Genomic DNA, 13,960 nt, shown 5'->3' on the forward strand with positions numbered 1-13,960 from the left:
TGGTTCCTTTTTGGCAGCCTGGAGAAAAGCCCGGGTCGCGGAAACAGCTTGCACTTGTCTCTTCAAGTCTAGCTCGGCCTCGCCGTATCATTTCATGATTTCCTTTCTTGTTATCTTCAAACATTCCCTCAAAGCTGAGCTTGACAAGAACAGGAAGGTTGGCAAAGGTCTGGCAAGGAGGTTGTTTTTCTTCGTGTTTGAAAATGGACGCTTTCCTCCCCTCCCCCCAGCCCCATCCTTTCTCGTTTATTCCCGGCTCCCGGGGCCCTCCGCAAAGCTGATGGAAAAAAAGTTAAGAACTCCACTCCCTCTTTAAAGTAGGGTCTCTAAGAGCTTTCTAATCAGCTCACTGTCAGCCTGTTTCCTCTGATCAGCTTAAATAGGTCCACTTGAAGTTCACAACTGCCAAATCCAGCGTTCAGATGGAAAGCACAGGGCCTTGGAGAAGCGTTTATGCACGTCCGCCCAAGATTATCCAGGGGCCCGAAATCCTAGGGAAAGTGCTGCTTCCACAGAGCCTTTCTTCTTGACTAAATTAGCGCTTCGCACTAAGAGGAGAAGGCATTCCCATTCCACAAGCTGATTTCTGTTCTCTTTCTACCTCTCGCCTCCCCACAGTAAAATGTGAACTCGATTCCCGTGTCCTTAGCGGGAGCCGGGTGGTGACTGAGGTTCCCTGTAAAAAGCCCTTCCTAAACATCTTGGTACCAATGAACCCTTGAACCTCTCATGGATGGCTTTGTGTCTAACTTGGTACAGGAACAAAAACCCCAAACAAAAGAAGTCAGGTTATCTCAGCCCTACACAGACGCGGGGCGGGGAGCTCGTCGTTCTGAGATTCTCCTGCTCTGTCTTCAGAAAGGAACGGCTTTGTTAACCATTAGCCACTGACAAGAGTGTGTCCATTTCAGCAAAATTAATAAGAGATAGCATTTTTCTTCCTTCTAAATGGCCCATGTCGGTAATTAACATCGCCTTTCATTACTCAACTTGAAAGCTGCCTTCCCGGGCCCCCCTGACCTTGCCCTGGCTTTGCTGAACTGTGGCCTCCAGCCTGTGAGAGACCTAAACGCAGAAAAAGCGCCCGGGGCCCTCACCCAGGTGCCTTGAAAGAATCATTCGACAAATATTTATTGGGTGCCTCCTGCGTGGAGCTACCGAGTTGAATCAGACTGGGACTCTTGCGGAAGGGAAAATGTGGGTGGAGATAAAGAGGGGTTCTTTCAAGTCGCCCTGACGCAGCAGAAACTGAAGATTGTCACAAACAAGAGCGGATCCAGTGGGGAGTGGGACGGGGTCTGGGCTAAGACGTGACCCAGGCGGGTGCCATTGGAGGGGAACATTCAAATGTTGGAGGTCGTTGCATTTAAAAGGGATGTAGAGGTTCAAGTGACCTTGCCTAGCAGTGTTTTAGGGAGAAGAGCACTTTCATAGTGTATATAAGTTGAGGGCTCAAGAAGAATTGTTTTCCTCTTTGGTGGGTTGTTTCCCTGTACACGTAGCCAATGAGCTGTTGACATTTTAATAAGGGTTCCACCTTCTAATTGAGCCAACTCCCCGCAAAGTGTGTAAAATACATTCCTGTCATTTTTTTCCTCATCAGGTCTGTGTCCCAGGAGGGTTCTCGGTCACAGAACTGGAAGTGTCACTTGGGGGTGAGTTAAGATACACTTTATATGTATTGTTCACATCTTTAACCAGGAACTCCATGCTTAAAAGAGCCACCAAGAAAAACCCAAATGCTCCGTAAGAGGGGATGGGTTGAAAAAATTATGACCCATCAAGGGATGGGATCTAATTGCAACCATGATGGTGAGTATTTTCAATGGTTTATGAAAAAACAAAAGTGGCACGTCCTCATTTTTGTGAAGAATATGAATATATACATTGAGAAGGACAGGCTAGAAGACTCAACACTAAAATCTTAATAGTGGTTATTGATGGGTGCTGGAAAAAGGAATGGTTTAACTTTTTCTTCCCTGTGATTTTCAGTATTTTCCAAAATGTCTACAGTGTATACGCATTACTTCTGTAGTCAGGTGAAATTCTATTAACAAATAAAAATGCTGAGGGAAAAAAAGCACTTTATTAAGGTGAGAGGATGGCTAGGAGGTCATTCTCCCGTCTCATGCCACTTTGGACTTGACATCAGCTGTAGGAAAAAAAAAAAAAAAAAAAAAAAAGGACAAAGCACACCCAGCCAGCAAAGTCCATTTTAAGTAACACTGCCCGGCATTCAATAAACCCAATGGAAAAGTTCTCCTTTAGCTACTTGGGTTGAAAATTTGCCAGTTGATTCTTTTAGAAATTTTTGTAGTGAAAAATTCACTTCTGTCTCTGTCTCTGCTGGAATTTAGCTTCAGTGGACTCTGGGTTCTGAATTATTCAAGGGTTAAAAATCTTTTGCAGAGGTTGTCCTGATCACTTCTTTTGGGGGGGGGTGGTAAATCCTTTGTTATTGTTCTCTTGTTCAAGCCTAATGATATAAAAAAATCTAACGGCCAGTTATTCATCTGGTGAAGCCCTTCACAAATGCACAACAATGCACCTCTTTGTTTTTATCTATTATTTTGTAATTTTCTTTTACTCAAATTTCACACATCAGATAAGCTTATTCATTTCACCGTTGGTGGTAATAAGCGTGGAGAACGTCTCAAACCAGGATGCTGCTGTCTGCAGGTCTGGGAGCAGAGGAAATCGCTGGGGCTTTTATTCAAATCCTGTCTCTGATCATTTGCAATAGAAAAGCTTAGTTGGAGGGTGTGGGGTGTGGATGGCAGGGGCTGGAGACGGGGAAGGGAAGGCAGAGGAATGGAAAAAGTGCAAACCTGTAGTTTAGGTTCACATGGGTTCCCAGCTTCTTTTGGCATTTTGTGTCATCCAAACCTCATAATTTGAGGATCATGCCCTAAATTACAGCAGCAGCTCCGGCGGGGGCCCCTCCTCCAGAATCGAGTTGTCTTTTGACGTCTGAGTCACCCAGAATTGTGGAGTCAAAACATAAAAACAGAACAAGAGAAGCTGTTCTTTCTATAGAAGACTCTAGAAATGGGGTTGAAAATGTACTCAAGGAGGTCTTCTAACCATTTTGCTTTTCCTTTAAACTTTCTGGCCTATGTATCCACTTGCTCTGGTTATTTAAATTTACTCATTGATACTTCATTCTGGAGCTTTTCATAGAGAGATGAACAATGCTGCTAAATGAATTCAACAAAGAGGCCACGAGACTCAGGTGGCAAACCGAGGCCTAAGGCAGCGAGGCCTCAGGGCTGAGAAACGGGAGCCAGAACAGCCAATAGGCTTTTCCTAACAAGGAAGGCGCCGCTCTGGGCCAATCACGTACTGTGTTCGCTTTGCGGACGCATCTTCTCTGTAAAAGTCTCCGGGCTCCCGTTGGTAGAGCACTCCTAACCCTTGATGGATTGGCAGCTCCATTATAATTGACTTTTGCTTAAGTAAACTCTGAAGAGTTTTAACATGCTTCAGTTTATCTTTCAACAATACAAGAATCAATAATTTGTATACCTGCAGTAGAGTTAGGATTGCAGGGTGTCCCCCATAGTGAGCGTTTAACAAATACTTGCTGAGTGAATAGATGAAGAATTCGCAATCCAATGTGCTATCAATAAACAATTAGAGGACACCATGAAAATATTTTAATTACAAGAGAAAAAAAAATCTAGAAATAAACCTAATATGAAGAAAACCATAACATTGTGTTGAAGGACCGAAGAAAACTTGAATAAGCAGACGCGTGCCGTGTTGGATGGTGGACCCAGAGTTGTGAAGGTGTCAGTTCTTCCCCCAGATAATCCACGAATTCGGTGCGATGCTAAGAAAAATTGCAAGGGGATATTTTATGAAACTTGACGAGCTGATCTGCAAGTTTATATAGATTAGAAAATGCACAAATTAATCAAAAGTTTATTGAAAAAGGGTGAACAGTGATAGATTTATCCTATTTTATATCAAAACATACTTTAAAATGTTAACAATTAAAACTGTGTTGTTGACACAAGAGCAGAGAAATAGATCAATGGAACGAAGAGTCTATAAATAGATCCATGTATGTTTACATAGGAATTTAGTATTTAATACAAAAGTAACACTTCAAATTATGAATACGTGAGGACCTATTCAATAAACAGTGTCAGGATAATAAGAAAAGGAAATTTCAATCTCACCATAAATACAAAAACATACTTTGTATGGATTAAAGAGCTAAATCTAGAGTAAAACTATAAAAGTATTAGAAAAAATAGAAATTTTGTAATTCTTTGATGGGTAATGTCTTTTTTAAGCAAGATGTAAAACCCAGAACCCATACAGGATACAGTTTTCTTTTTAAGGCTATATTAGACATCCTAAGCTTTAATACAGTGAGTTATATAAAACACGAGCCACAGGCTGGGGTAAAATATTTTCAAGCTACATAATAAAGAGCAGAATTCATGAAGAGCTCATAAAAATAAATAAGAAAAAGAAAAAAGTAGAAAGGTAGGCAAAACTGTAAAGAGTCCGGTCACTGATCTAAGTAAAAGTGACCAATTTACATGTGGAAAGATGCTTGCTTATTCAGTAAATAATGAACAAACATGGAAGTAATGATGGTAGATCACGTTTTACCCGTTAGATTGGAAATTTAAAAGGATTCTGTTGCTTTCAATGTTGAGGGAGTATAAAATGGTAATAGTCTTTTGGAGGTCAACTTGAGAGTATATATCAAAAGTAAAACTGTCTGTATTCTTTGAACCACCACTTCTATGTTTCTGTCCAAGAGGATTCTTTCCACATGTGTACAGAGAAGCGTTGATAAGGATTTTCAGTGCAGCACGGTTTATAATGGCAAAAAATTAGAAACCATGTAAACGTCAATAATTAGGGAAATAAATTGTGATATATCCAATACTACAGAATAAAATGCAGGAGTAAAAGAGAATAAGGTAGACATTTATAAGATATGCATCTATGTGAAAAAGTATAGATGGAACAGTACATACAGTTTAATCCTGTGTTGAGACAAACCTTGGAGATGATGTGGGTTCAGTTCCAGACCACTGCGACAAAGCCAATGTCACAATAAAGCAAGTCACATGAAATTTTTGGTTTCCCAGCGCATATAAAAGTTATGTTTAGACTATACTGTTAGGTGTGCAATAACATTACGTCTAAAACAGCAATGTACATGCCTTAACTAAAAATACTTCATTGCTGAAAAATGCTAGCATCACCTGAGCCGCAGTGAGTCAGAGAAGTAACATCAAAGATCACACATCACCGTGACAAGTGTAATAATAATGAAAAAGTTTGAAAGGTTTTAGGAATTACGAAAATGGGACACAGAGACAGGAAGTGAGCGAAGGCTGTTGAAAAAATGGCACCAATAGACTTGCTTGATCAACCATCAATTAGTAAAAAAAAGTAATATTTGTGAAACGCAGTAAAGCAAAGTGCAATCAACGGAGGCATGCCTGTAATTCGTATTGTATGAACATTTAAAAGAATATATTCCTTCTTAGTTAAGCAATTGAACATTATTTTAAGAAGATAAGATTTTATTACCTGGTGCACTTTTCAGAAAGAAGACGCTTTACCCAAACTTAAGCAATGTAAAGGCCTCGGGGATTCTCAGTGGCCACGGGGTAGTGGGCTCCTCTTTTGCCTTCTTGTCTGGAAGGATTTATTTCCTTTCGGCATCACAAGCTCTGGCCACCCTTCCCTCCCCACCCCAGGGCCTTCTCCCTTCCTGATAAGGGTGAGGCGGCCTCCCAAGGGATGTTGTTCATGGTCTCGGCAGTCATGGAAGGGTCGTGGGCCTGAGCACAGTTTTAAACCCTCTGCCCATGGCTCCCATCTTAGCTGGTGGACTTGCAACCTTGATACCGGAGCTGATAGTTTAAAACCTCGCACTCTTTCCTCTCCTGTGCTCTCCCCAGGGTGATGTAATTGTACAAAGCGGCCAGTGGGGAAAAGGACTGGGCAGCTCATACCGGGACAGTTAGTTCCTGCGTGATTGAAAGCTGGCCAGTTGGATTTCATTCTCCTTAAAAAAACCAAAAAATCCCCCAAAGTTACATTTGGTGGTCTGGTGCATAAATCCATATCCGACAAAGTTCCCCCGCCTTACAACGTGTAATGCTCAACAAATAAGACACATTTGTAGGCCTCTTGGGTATCTCTGTTTGAATGACCCTCTTCTTTTCTCCTGACCTGTACTCTCCACACTATATCAAAGTCCGGAGGCGTTTTTATTTTTCCCCCTTTGGGAAATTCATTTGGGTTTCATTCATTCCATGCGAACCTTGCTTCGTTCTAAGCAGAAGAAGGAATGTAGTGTCTGAAAAATGGCCCTTGGGCAGGACAGCGGGGAGACCAATTCCATCCCTTCTGCCAGCCCGAGGAGTAGTTCTCTTGCAGTTTATATGCAGTTGTTAAAAATCAGAATGATCTGCTCTGACATCCAGTGAAGTCACACTTGATTTACATCCCTGGGAAAATGCTTTTCCAACACGCTTTGAAGTAAATTTAAAAAAAAAATCTTTATTGAATTTGTTACAATATTGCTTCTGTTTTATGTTTTGGATTTTTGGCCATGAGGCATGTGGGATCTTAGCTCCCCGGCCAGGGATCGAACACGCACCCCCTGCATTGGGAGGTGAGGTCTTAACCACTGGATCACCAGGGAAGTCCCCAAATAAAGTTTTAAGCTAACACTTTTGCTGGAGCCTGTGTGTGTGTGTGTGTGAATGTGTGTGTGTGAATGTGTGTGTGTGGTGTGTGTGTGTGTGTGGTGTGTGAATGTGTGTGTGTGAGGTGTGTGTGTGAATGTGTGTGTGAATGTGTGTGTGTGTGTGGTGTGTGTGGTGTGTGTGTGAATGTGTGTGTGGTGTGTGTGTGAATGTGTGTGTGTGGTGTGTGTGTGTGTGTGAATGTGTGTGTGTGGTGTGTGTGTGTGAATGTGTGTGTGTGGTGTGTGTGTGCGGTGTGTGTGTGTGTGTGTGGTGTGTGTGTGTGAATGTGTGTGTGTGGTGTGTGTGTGTGTGTGTGGTGTGTGTGTGTGAATGTGTGTGGTGTGTGTGTGGTGTGTTTGTGTGAATGTGTGTGTGTGGTGTGTGTGGTGTGTGTGTGTGTGTGTGGTGTGTGTGTGAATGTGTGTGTGTGGTGTGTGTGTGTGTGTGTGGTGTGTATGTGTGAAGGGAAGCTGCCTTTAAACACACTGAAACATCTGTCACAGTCTGAGGCAATTTGTGTAGAGACACAGCGTGATGCCAGTTGCCTGTCACAGAGCACACCATTGTCATTACGTCAGAATGAAGACCCGTGCAGGGCGGCATCTCTGGCTCTGTGGTCTGATTGCTCTTCTCTTTAGGACCTTTGCATTCTGTTCCATTTTGGTGGGTCAGTCAATTAAGTGCTTGCAAGACCGCTCCCCCCACAGGGTGACATGGGACCAGTCAGGCCGGACAGAAACCTTTTTCAGACGGTCTCTGCAAGGGAGATAAAACTCCAGGGCTGCTGGGGGCCAGCTTTCGGACCATGTGGGTAGAATCTGCCTGAGAATGACATCAACACAGAAGGAAGCAGCACCAGGAGATACATAGGTGGATGGAGGGAAGGAAGGATGGACAGATGGATAGACAGATAAATACCGAGTGCCACACCTGCTTTCCAGGTGTCAAGGGTTTGTCCAGGATTCAGTGACTGAACCAAAGGATCTAAACGAGGGAGGCTTATCCTGTAAGGAATTCTGCCCCACAAGACGCGTCCATATTGGATGGAGAAAAAACTGACCACAGCAGACTTCTCTTGGGCCAGGAAAATCAGGTGACTTAGGCCTAGAGCTCAGGGCGTGCTGAGCAGCACGGAGCGAGCCCTGTCTCAGTAGTCCTTGAGGCCTGAGGTGCACCTCAGGCTTGGCGGTGCTATAATTCTCATGCCCATGTTGCTGCTGAGATCACTTTCAGGTTGGCTCAGTTCCCAGCGTGTTCGTTCTTAAAGTCAGGTCCCACCACGAAAGACGATCTGTGTGTCTTATCCTTGTCACATCAAAGAGTCTAATTCAGATGACCTTTTTCTCTTTTTTTTTATGTATTATAAGCTCAGTGATAGTTTGAAGATGTTGCAAAGTATGGATTTGGGAGAGGGAGACCAGAGATGAACAGCTAGGTACCGACGACAATAGGGAGTTATTTGACTGTGGATGGTATTGATGGAACGCTAGTGAACACTTCTGCCACCTGCAAGAAGGAAGGACAGCTGAGGTTTTGCGTGAGGGCTAGGGTCAAGTTGAAAGAGCGCTGGAAGGAGACCTCAGAGGACCCAAGTTTTCCCGGTAATGAGCTGTGTGACCTCCTGCTTGGCTCAGCGTCAGTTCCATTTTCAGTTTATGGAGCTGCTCTATGGACAAGGCGAGTCAGGCATGGCCCCTTCCCTCCTGAGCCCTGTGGGGTGGGGGAGTTGGGCCTTCAGAGATAAGCCTACAACTAAGTCTGCCTCAGGGAGAGCAGGAGAGAGATGCACGCTCTGTTTGGGGTAAATTAAGTGCTGCTGGAGGCCCACGAGGACTGGTGGGTCTGGAAGGCTTTCTCCAGATTCCTGTGAATTGGCAGCTTTTGCTTTTCTCTGCTTGAAGCAGGGGTTATTTCCATCTGCTTCCTGATACCGTTGAGCTAGAAGGCCCACCAGGCAGAGGTCCCGGGGCTGGAGGCTGTGAGCTGCGGTGAGTGTCCATTTGCATTCGGGCTAACAGAGCCCGTGAATGATGTGCCGCTGTACTGATGTACCGGGAGTTGTCACGGGGACGGGAGGGGCGGTGGGCAACGCTGATGCCCCTTGAGCAGGAACTGGTCTCAGTCAGGGAAAGAACCCTCAGCGAGAGCACCTGAAGCCTCCCTCCACTTAATGCATTTAAAATGTGTTACAGTTTCTCTAGCCCTCTCCTCTTCCGGTTCCCTTACCTCCTTATCTAGTCTTCCCAGGACTTAAAAAGAGACAAACAAACCTCAAAGGTATAGGGTTTCCTCCTCTTTCCTCCCCATGCTGGCTGGGAGCACATTTCTCAACACTCGCTTCATACCAGTCTGTGTGTGTCTGCTTCCTCTCTCTCTGTCTCTCTCTCTCCCTCTCTGTCTCTGATTCCCTCTATTTTCTCTTTCTCTCCCCCATTAGTCTTTGATTCTCCTTCCATCCCTCCTTCCCTATAAGTCATAAGATCTGAAAACACAGATTATTTGATCTCTGAAATTTGCAGACAGCAAACTAATTTGAGGCAAGAGAAATGAAATGTTTTCATGTCATTTCAATTTCTGTCTTCTACTGTATCTTCTCAGACACACGTTGGACAGAGTAAGAAAATGTTCGATTCTAAGTTTGTTTTGGTTTTCAACCACAGGCAGCATGTATAACTTTTTTTTTCCCTGAGGAATCCCTGACAGATGGCTTCATCCAAATTTCAGCCCATCCAAACACTTACCTTAAGCAAGAGTGTTAACGTTTCTCCTTGAAATCACCGTTTCTCAAAGGAGGGACAGGATGCTTCTTCAATGGACTAAACTGACGGGGTAGATTCTCGTGGTTCTGCTTTTCTAGGTTATAACCTCGCAGTTTTGTTCGAGGATGAAAAAGAAAAACCAAAACAACAGTGGGACTGTAGTTCCTTTCCTCTCCAAAAGCTATTACGACTGCGTGTCTGTCCGTTAAGGCCGTCAGCTGGCTGGCTGACTGGATTCATCCATCCATTCATCGGCTGTTTGAATAATGATTTATTTAGCGACTATGAAAGGCAGGCTCTGCGATAAAGAGAGGTCCCCGATCACATGGGGTGTCTCCTAGTAGGTGAGACAAATAATCTGATAAAAAAATGAATGGGGGCTTCCCTGGTGGTGCCGTGGTTGAGAGTCTGCCTGCCGATGCAGGGGACACGGGTTCGTGCCCGGTCCGGGAAGATCCCACATGCCGCAGAGTGGCTGGGCCCGTGAGCCAGGGCTGCTGAGGCTGCGCGTCCCCCCTCTTATGAGGAGGTGACCCAAGCTAACAGTCACCCTCAACCCAGACCCCGAAAGGCCAATTTCTGTTTTACCACACGTGGCCAGAAAGTCAGTTTCTGCTCAGGGATCCTTATCTTTCTGTCTTTTGGTTTCTTCCCCAGCCCCAGTAGCATCACAGTTCATACCTTGAGGAAGAGACTGCAGCCGGTGCATCTGTCCACTGGGCCAAGTTTCCCACCAAGGTCAGGTGGACGTGATTTTCAAGATCACGGAATGGAAAGAACCCCACATGATCTGTCTTGTTGACATCTTGGAGAATTTTTTACATTTCTGTGTCTTTAATTGGCCTGAAAATACGTTGAGTGAAAAAGGCTTTTTGGTAGTGTTTTAACCAAGGTCAGAGAACCACACGTGGCCCTGAGAAGTTTATTTTGCATCTCAAGCTGGCCAATGATTAGCCTGTCCCAAACGACTTCATCTAAGAGGCACTTAAGTAATGGAGAGTGAATAAAAAGTAAAAGCAAATTACAGAGCATGGAGATAAGGGGAAAGCTGGAAAAAAAAGTAGCATTTCACCCTTCAAACTTGGTGGAGATTGTGATCAAGCTATAGATTCTGTCTGCCTGACAGACGGCTTTGAGTTCATTTTATTACTTAACTAGGTCAGTACGCTGGAGTCCTCAGTGATCAGGTGGATAGGACCAGATCAGAAAAAACTAGCCTTAAGGGCAAAATAATTTATTAGAGAAAGTTTCAGTCAAACAGGAAGCTCTGATTCTAAATTTGTAGGCACCTGATCATACGTAAAGCCCAAACTGACTGTTTTCAGGAGCTGTTTGACATGTTTTAAAATATGCCTCTCAGTAATTGATCGATCCAGTAAAAACATCATCAAGGACATCGGTGATCTGAACAGCACAATATTGTGTTTACCTACCGAGACATAAACATACACACATATGTATATATGAACGTATGTGTTCATACGTGTGTATGTATCAACTGCACCTGGCTACTGGAAACTACACATTCCTTTTAAGCACACGTGGACTTACTTAAAAATTTATTTCTTAATAGTCATAAACCAAGCTTACAAATTTCAAAGTCCCTAGCCACAATACAAATGAACTAGAAATTAACAACAAAAAGGTAAACTTGAAGGAAACCTCATATACTTGGAAATTTACAACAAAAAAGGACCTATGGCTCAAAGAAGATATCATTATTGAAATTGAAAGTAGTTAAGGTTGAATGATAATGAGCACAGGATTACTAGCTATAAAAACTTGGCAAGCATGGCTAAAGTATATTTTAGGGTGACATTTGTAGCTTTAAATGCTTGTGTTAGAAAAGACGAAAGGCTGACAAGAAATTGGCTATGTGTCCATTTTAGGAAGACAGAAAAAAAGAAATAACTGTATAGGTCCAAAAATCGTAGAAAAATGAAAAGAAATAAGAGTTGAAATAAATTAAATAAAAAAGAAACCCACAAAATTGTCAAGGCCAAATTTGCTTAAAATGACAAACTTCTGACAGGTCAAGAAAAAAAGAGAGGTCACAGACAGTATCAGGATGAATTAAGGTCGTAAGTACTGATGGAGCAGAGATTAAAATTTAAGGAATATGATGATCAAGTTGATGTCAAATACTTGAAAACGTCTGTGAAGTTGAAAAATTCCTAGAAAAGTGTAAATTATTAAAGCCGACTTAAGAAGTAATAAACACCTGAAGGATCCCATAATTTTGAAAGAATTTGAGTCAGTAGTTAAAAATCTTTCCACAAAATAAGTACCAGTTCCATATGTTTTATCGGTTGTTTATACTCTATTTTCAAGGAACAGATAGTTCCAGCCTTAGACAAACTCTTTTCAAAGAGTAGAAAAAGAGAGAACACTTCTCACCCACAAGACTAATACAACCTTGATTCCAAAAGTAGAAGGAAAATCATGGACCGATGCGGCCGTGAATCTAGAGGCAAGAATCCTAAATAAACTATTTGATAACTAGGGCCAGCAATGATCAAATAGCATTTATTTCTGGAATGATTGACTTTCTATCGTAAAATGTATTATGTAAATCATCATATTTATAGTTTAAAGGAGGAAAATCTCGTGATCACAATAGATTCAGATAAACATTTCACGAAATTCATCAACCATGCATGATAAAACCTTAGCAAGCTACGTTTAGGATGGAACTTCCTTTATTTACAGCAAATAACTTTTTCGTGGAAAATTATGGAAAGCAATGCCTTTAACATTAGGGATGAAACAAGGGCTGTGGCTGCTCTCACCGTCAACGTTGCTGTGGAGTATAAGCGAGCTCAGTCAAATAAGCAAAGTGCAAGGGTCAGAAAGGAAAAAACAAAGTACCACTATTTGCAGATGATAGGATTTTTTCCATATAGAAAAAGCAAAAAAATCTACAAATTATGAGAAATCACACACACACGCGCGTGCGCGCACACACACACACACACACACACAGTTGTATCCAGTTGGGATCTCTACAGGAAACTGGTAGCATCTTCAACGTGGAGTCTGATGACTAGAAAGATGTAGTCAGGGTGAAGGGAGGCCAACAAAGACGGTCACCCCCAGGTAGGTAACACTGAGGACCCTCAGTCTGTGGGGTGAGAGTGGGGCGTGGATACCAGAACCTGGAGAGGGAGTTGCAGCTCTAGGCAACTTCTGAAAGTGGGAGGTGATTTTGTTTCAGGAGAAGAGCACAGCCCTGCGGCCTGGCTGCCTGAAGGAGAGGGGGCGGGGCCCAACACCCCATCTTACTCTCTTCCTGTCCTCTGCGCTCCTCGCCATTGCTTCCTATTTCCGACCCTCCTGGGAGCCTGGACGCAGGGACTCCTGGATGTAGAGTCTACAGAGTTCATCTCCTGGACGCAGGGCATGACGGGAACGGCGGAGGGCACACTCGGGGGCCAGGGGAGGATGCCCAGCACACATCTAACAATGCCATGCAGGTCCTTTATGTAGACACATACAATTGTATTCAACTATAATAAGGGAAACTAAACAAATGGAGAAAGAGCCATATTCATGGTAGAAAGACATCATAAAAATGTCAGTTCTCCACGATGTGATGAGAGATTGAAAACAACTTTAATAAAAATTCCAACAGGATATTTTTTTTGCAGGACTTGATTAGCGGATTCTAAATTTTAATGGAAGAGTAAATCGAATAAGCAAGACAGTCTTGAGAAGAACCAGGCAGAACATATACTCTACAAGATATCAAGTCTTCTTATAAGGTTTTAGCAATAAAGACACGGTCTATTAGCACAGTGAGACCAAAGGAATAGAATAGAGAGCCCAGAAAGAGGCCCATCAGACAGAAATCCCATAAATGGCAGAGCTCACAACTGCAGGTCAGTGTGGAAATGATGAGTCATTCAAAAAGTGGTGCTGTTATCGTGTATTAATGCATATGTGTGGAATCTGAAAAAATTGGTATAGACGATCTTATTTACAAAGCAGAAATAGAGACACAGACGTAGAGAACAAATGTATGGATGTCGAGGGGGAAGCGGGGGGTGGGATGAATTAGGAGATTGGGATTGACATATATACACTATTGATACTCTGTATAAAATAGGTAACTAATGAGAACCTACTGTATAGCACAGGGAGCGCTACTCAATGCTCTGTGGTGACCTAAATGAGAAGGAAATCCAAAAAAGAGGGGATATATGTATATGCATAGCTGATTCACTTTGCTGTACAGTGTAGACTAACACAATATTGTAAAGCAACTAGACTCCAATAAAAACATTTTTAAAAAGTGGTGCTGTGGCTGGTTATGCATGTGCAGAAATCATAAAAGCTGTCTTGTAGTCCACATTCAAAGGACAATTCTGGAGCCAGGGGCAAGGTTGATTAAGAATCTAAAATGTGAAAGGCAAAATTTTCATATACTTAGAAGAGAATATAGAAGGATATCTTTATGACTCTGGGACTAGA

General features: G+C 42.9%; 1 long non-coding RNA gene across 1 annotated transcript; it reads right to left on the reverse strand.

Annotated features, from left to right (window-relative positions):
• Positions 1-3,633: 3,633 nt before the first annotated feature.
• On the reverse strand, positions 3,634-9,746 carry LOC116749295. Its single transcript, XR_004348559.1, has 2 exons — positions 9,473-9,746; positions 3,634-3,832 (listed from the first exon to the last, which is right to left on the reverse strand). It is a non-coding gene; the product is annotated as an uncharacterized LOC116749295 (long non-coding RNA).
• Between the last annotated feature and the right edge of the window lie 4,214 nt (positions 9,747-13,960).

The sequence above is a fragment of the Phocoena sinus genome, chromosome 2 (assembly GCF_008692025.1).
Source record: "Phocoena sinus isolate mPhoSin1 chromosome 2, mPhoSin1.pri, whole genome shotgun sequence".
NCBI classification, from domain to species: Eukaryota; Metazoa; Chordata; class Mammalia; order Artiodactyla; family Phocoenidae; genus Phocoena; species Phocoena sinus.